Raw genomic sequence first — 5,687 nt, 5'->3', positions numbered from 1 at the left:
GCGTCGTGGCTGACCTTTGGGGGGTGGTGGTGTAGATGGCAGTGAGCAATTCTGCAGTGCAGTTCTGAAGCAAGAAGAGAAGGTGGCTTGCTTGGGTTGGCACAAAGATTGTGTGGAAGTATCTGCAGGTTTGATCTGGATGTCTGTGTGTCAGGTTGTGGGGGGAAAACAACCTAAACCCAAACAGCACACCCCTTGCATCTGTTTGCTAAATCTTGAGGGTTCACATTGGTGTGTTTAATGGTGAGAGGGAGTGAGAGGTTGGTTTCTTTCTTTGTGTCGTTTTGGCAAAGTCAGATTTTCATCAGATACTCTGCTTAGTTTGTCCCCACCTGGTGAATGACCGGAATGAGAATAACAGTTACTAGTTTTTAAGAAGAATGTTCTTGGAGGTTCTTGAAATGCTGGTGCCATTTCAGTCACATCCACAGCAGTGGCAGCCCCCACCTGCCAGGGTGTGCTACATCAGCTGTCAGACAGGGGCCTGTGCGTTGTGCAATTAGCGGAGAAAGACGCTATGAAAGGCTCATTTTGAGCAAGTGAAAACATTTCATAGAACACCTGTTCAGAGTGTTTTGGAGGAGTTAAAATAACTGGCATTTCATGTTATTTCATCCTGTACTAAACATTGATTTTCCAGATACTAACAGGAAAACTTTACATTGACTGTTAAGGATTACAATAGGTGTGTCTGAGCGAGGTGAAGATGCTGCTAAATGTTTAAGATATGTGGTGTGTATCACAAGATAAATATTTAAGTAGTTTAGAAAAGTAAATTATCAAATAGTTGTCTGTGTATATGTATGTATGTGGATGGTAAAACAAAAAAATGCTCATGTTGGTTATCACATTACTAAGATACCATGACTTAATCCAGAAATGTACCTGCATGTGAGACTTTAGAACTGGTACACTTCTCTACCTGGTTTATTGTGTTTACTAATGTATATTTTTCTAAATATACAGATATTTCAATCTAAAAAGAATCTATATTTATCTGTAATTTCTATCTGTTTTGGACAGTGCATGAGGTGCTGTAAAATTCTGTACATATAGAGACTTATAGAACACTGTAGTTGCCCTGTGAATGAAAAGTTATACATAGAAGTACAGTCAGTATGCCAAGATCTATAAGTTATTTCCCTGAATTCACCAAAAATTCACTTAAGTGCGCACCAATCTCAACTTTCCTGTAAATATTGTGGTGCATGTGTACCCAGGCAATTACCTTGCTCTCTCTAAATGTTAGCAGGTCTGCTTTAGGTTCTGCATCACATGCCAAGATGCAGTCCAAGTTTAGTGGGATAATTATAATGGAATATGTCATCTTGCATAGATTTATAAAGGTCTTTCAAAATGTTCTGCAAATCTACAACGAAGGTAAACATGGAGCAGAATCACAGATCTTTGTAGGCAAGGAAAAGGGAGTTCATAACCAATGCAGTATCCGTGACTTGTGCTGTGTTCTCAGGTCAGGGCAGCTCTGTGTACTTAGTTGTACAAAAGCTTTGTGGAGCAGGATGGCAGATCAGCTCATTGCTTCTGAATTTGTGTTTATATAAACTTGTCACATCTTGGCTAAGCTCAAATTGTGACATTTATTTCCTCATCCTCTGTACTCACTGCATCTTCTAAAATCATACCTAAGTGACTTGCTGTACAAATTGCCTGCAGCTCAGTGCTCAGGAAGTCATCTGGGTTTGGTTTTGTTTTTTGAAGAGGGTGATTCAGCTAAGAAATAGGAAACTTCTTTCTCTTTGAAACACAGAAAATCCCTGGCTAGGTACCCCCTTGAGCCCAGCTGGCCTCTGCTGAGCTCAAGGACCAGTGCAGAACGATCAAGCAGAGCATTGCAGAGATCAGGAACTGGGTTCTTACCTGTCCTTACGCATGAGCCAATATTGTGAACATAAACTCCCTTCGCCTTTCCCGTGGTTTCCCATCCAGGCTTCCTGTAGCTTGCTTCTCCACTCACACTGAACCTTGAGGCCTTGTCCCAGTGCATGGACAGTGCCTCCTGCAGCAGCTGCTCCCTTGCCCATTGCGCCTGTGGGTGCAGCTCTCAGACAACCAGCAGCTGGAGCTCTGTCGCATGTCGTGCACATCTGTACAGGCTGTTTGCTTCATGTGAGGTTTCCTGCCTCATCCAAATTCCAAAGAGTTCAAGGACCACATGGTTATTGCCAAACTTCATGATGCTACTTTTGCAAAAGTGGTGAGATCATTTTATTGGTGTCTGTGTAGTGGGTACTGGATCAAAGACTCATAGTCTGCTGGGCCTCTTGCCTTAAATACCCCTCAGCTCCCAGCGCCCTTCTCTCCCTGCAATAGAAACCTCTCCTGGGTCACTGAAAGGGTTTCTATCCTTCAAGGTACTTTAATTTACTTTCTCTGGTGGACTGTTGTGACTGACAGTGCTGAAGTGAAGTTCTGGCCCTTCTCTTTTTTTCCTGCATTTCTTCTTTTTTGGCCTGTCCTTCTTAGTTTTCACATGTTTAACAGGCTTACTAATGGGAATTGTCTGGGATTCCCAACTTGTGTCTTGTAGAGGAAATAGTAGTTAACATGAACGTCAGTATTTAGGACTGGTATAACTTACTGTTTTTATGCCCAAGACAGATCCTAAAAATAAAAATTCAGAGAAAAGACTTGTAAATTAACCAGTTTTGGTTATTTTTACAGGCAGCTTTGCCTTCTAATCATACTAAAAATGTGCTCATGCACACACACATACACACATACATATACATAAATAAAACTTAGGGGCAAGTGCTGTAAGTAATTCAGGCACTGTCTACTAATTTACCTGAATTCTCTGCACTATTCCACAGTCGCATTTTCAACTGCTGAATTCTCAGTTCTTCTGCTGGTACTGCAGCTGGGATTTACTGGAACAGGCTTAAAAACAAACCCCAGCTTGGTGAAGGCCATTAGGCAGTTTCACCTACAAATGGAATTGATTCAGCAGGGGTTCAGTAATATTTATAGAATAAATGACACTTGAAGTAAATGAATTTTATTCTTGGTATTTGGAACTGTTCCTTATGCTCACTGGATATGGAGTTCCTTTTGCTGCTAGGACAGTGGTCGGGTAACACAGTTAAAGTAGTCCTGAAAACACTTCTCCCATTTAGCCTTTCCCCTTTTATGTCAGTAGCTCCATGCTACTGCTTCTCCCTGCAATTTTGGTTGTTCCCATGGCTGAGCCAACTGTTGGTTACTCCACAAGCAGCCAACATTTACCTGAATACAGTAGAGCCTCTTCCAAAAACCCAACCTCTCCATTACCTGACCTCTCACATGATCCATAGCATAAAGCAAAATGAACAGCGTTGCTTTGTACAGGCAAAAAAGGTTTTGACTGATTTTTGTTGGTTTAGGTCTTGTACACAATTATGTATGGAGAGAACTGTTCAAATATATTTTTCCCCCTAGGAAAATGCATGTTAAGCATCCCTTCCCTACCCCCCATATGTTGCCCACGTGTAACATTTGTGCACTGTGGTGTAAGGAGGGGAACTGCTTCCGTGGGGTTTAAAACACCAGAAAGTTTGCTGCTCTCCGACCCCACACCAGGCTAAGAACTGTAGGATCGTGGTTGTGTTTGGGTTTAAATGTGTACTAGAGCTCTGTCACCGTGCGTTTCCTTACCTTGCGTCTTCTCACAACTGGTTTTGCCAGTTGGAAGCTCTCATGGTTTTGTTTTCTTTTATTATTTCTACAGTATATTAAATTAACCTGGATTTGACATTTGTAAAACTTTCAAAACTGCTCTCCTGTAAAAAAAATAGTTTCTTTAGCTGAAAACTTCCTACAAGAAAAATCTTAACTATTAGATAAATTTTTTAATGTGAACCTGGAAATTATTTAGTACCTAATTGTTTGAATACAGTACTGTAGAGCAGGCCTAGGATATGGGACTTGTTAGCATTGTGACTTCATACTGATAAAGTCAGCTACTATGTGGGACATTTTTAAATTGTGACTTGTTTTCTAAGAATCCCCCCCTTTGTCTTTTTCACAGCTAATATTTTCACAATAAACACAGCCAGACATAAAAATGTTAATGTAGAAATGATGAAATTCTGTTAATTCCCAACAAAATATTTTTGTATATAATAAAAATTTAATATTGAAAAAATGTAATTGGCTATTTTTCTGATTTTTTTTTTTTGTTGTAGTCTGCATTTGAGCCACATAATGTATGAAGGACCAGTCTTTGCAGCTGCCTTTCATCTTTGGATCTTGGTGCTCCACCTACATAAAAGCAGCTTTTCAGTTGGTCTTGTTTATCTTGATGTTCATGAATGTGCCACGTGCACAGGGAGACCTTGGGGGCTCTTCAGCCACCCTGGGCATATCATTGCAGAATCTGGGCGCCTCATTTCCTGAGCACTGCAGCACCAAGGGAGTCGCTCTCCTGCGCCTGCACTGGAATGAGCCAGGGGACAAAGCCCAGGGGACTGGGATTGAGCAGCTGGAAGGAGGCAAGTGCTGGTACTGGCTGCAAGGCAGAGCCTGCTGGCCTCTAGAGGTAGCACATACTCCTTGAAAGGCTGCTGACCTCCTCCTGCATCACGAACGTATGAATTCTCCAACTGTCCTCCTGGCGAATGCAAAGGGAAGCAGTATTTTGGGAAGGTTGTCAGGGTGTGAAATCACACCTTTTATGAGACAAGCTTCAGCCTCCTCTGAAGCACCCTACAGGTCTTTCACCACCTCCTTTCCTAGGGAAGACCACATCTAAGCTTGAAAATGGATTTTCCATGTGAGGCCAGCCCAGAATCTCGTTCGTCTCAGGTAGTGGATGCACATTCAGCTCTTCCAGTGTGGATTCTAAATTAATTTGCATCAGCTAGGCTGGGTCCCTGAAGAGGCCAAGCTCTTAGCCTAGGGAAAGGCAGGATTAGAGAAATACTGCTTCTGCTGCTCCCTTGGATCTTCATATCCCCACTCTGAGCTAGTTTTAAAATTAATGTGCATAAGGATCCTGTTTTCAAGTGCATGAAAGAATCAGCTATAGTGAAAATTGTGTACATATAACCTGCTGTAGTGCTTCTGTCCAGCTGTGCTGCTCACTCAGTTCTCTGAAGGCCATTCTACCCTACCTGGTCTAGAGGTGCTTCTGTAGTCACGGGAGTGCTGCCAAATGGAGAAAAACTGGGAAACCCCTCCACAAAGAGCATCTACAATAAAGCCAAGACTGAAGTGCAACCAATGTCTTCTGCAGACACACTGACGAATCCTAAAAACAGGGCAGCAGATGAGGCGAGGAGCCAAGAAACCCCAGCAATCCTCATGAGCAGCGGGGAGCCTGGCGTCCCTGGGGCCTTGTGACTGCTCTGTGGTGCTTGTGTCTCTCCTGTTGCACAGGCCCAAGGCTGCCCATTCAGTGCACTGAGCTGAAGCTGAAGCAGCAGGAAACAAGCAAAACATTTCTTTCTTAAGGGTGTGTCCACAGAATACCCAGCATTTGGGAGGGTTTCTGCCTCTCTAAACAAGTTCCCTCTCCTACATCTGTAACACAACATGCACACCCTGAAAGCAGCGACACAGTGTAGTGCTCACAAGGCTCACACCACAGCTCTGCAAGGAAGATCAGAGCATGTGGACAGTGGCCCCACATGGATGCCCACACAGCCATTTGCCATCCGTGTGCACCACTTTTCAAGGCAAAGGGCATTACA

The sequence above is a fragment of the Corvus brachyrhynchos genome, unplaced genomic scaffold, assembly GCF_000691975.1.
Source record: "Corvus brachyrhynchos isolate BGI_N302 unplaced genomic scaffold, ASM69197v1 scaffold84, whole genome shotgun sequence".
Classification (NCBI taxonomy): Eukaryota; Metazoa; Chordata; class Aves; order Passeriformes; family Corvidae; genus Corvus; species Corvus brachyrhynchos.
This window is presented reverse-complemented; position numbering follows the sequence as displayed.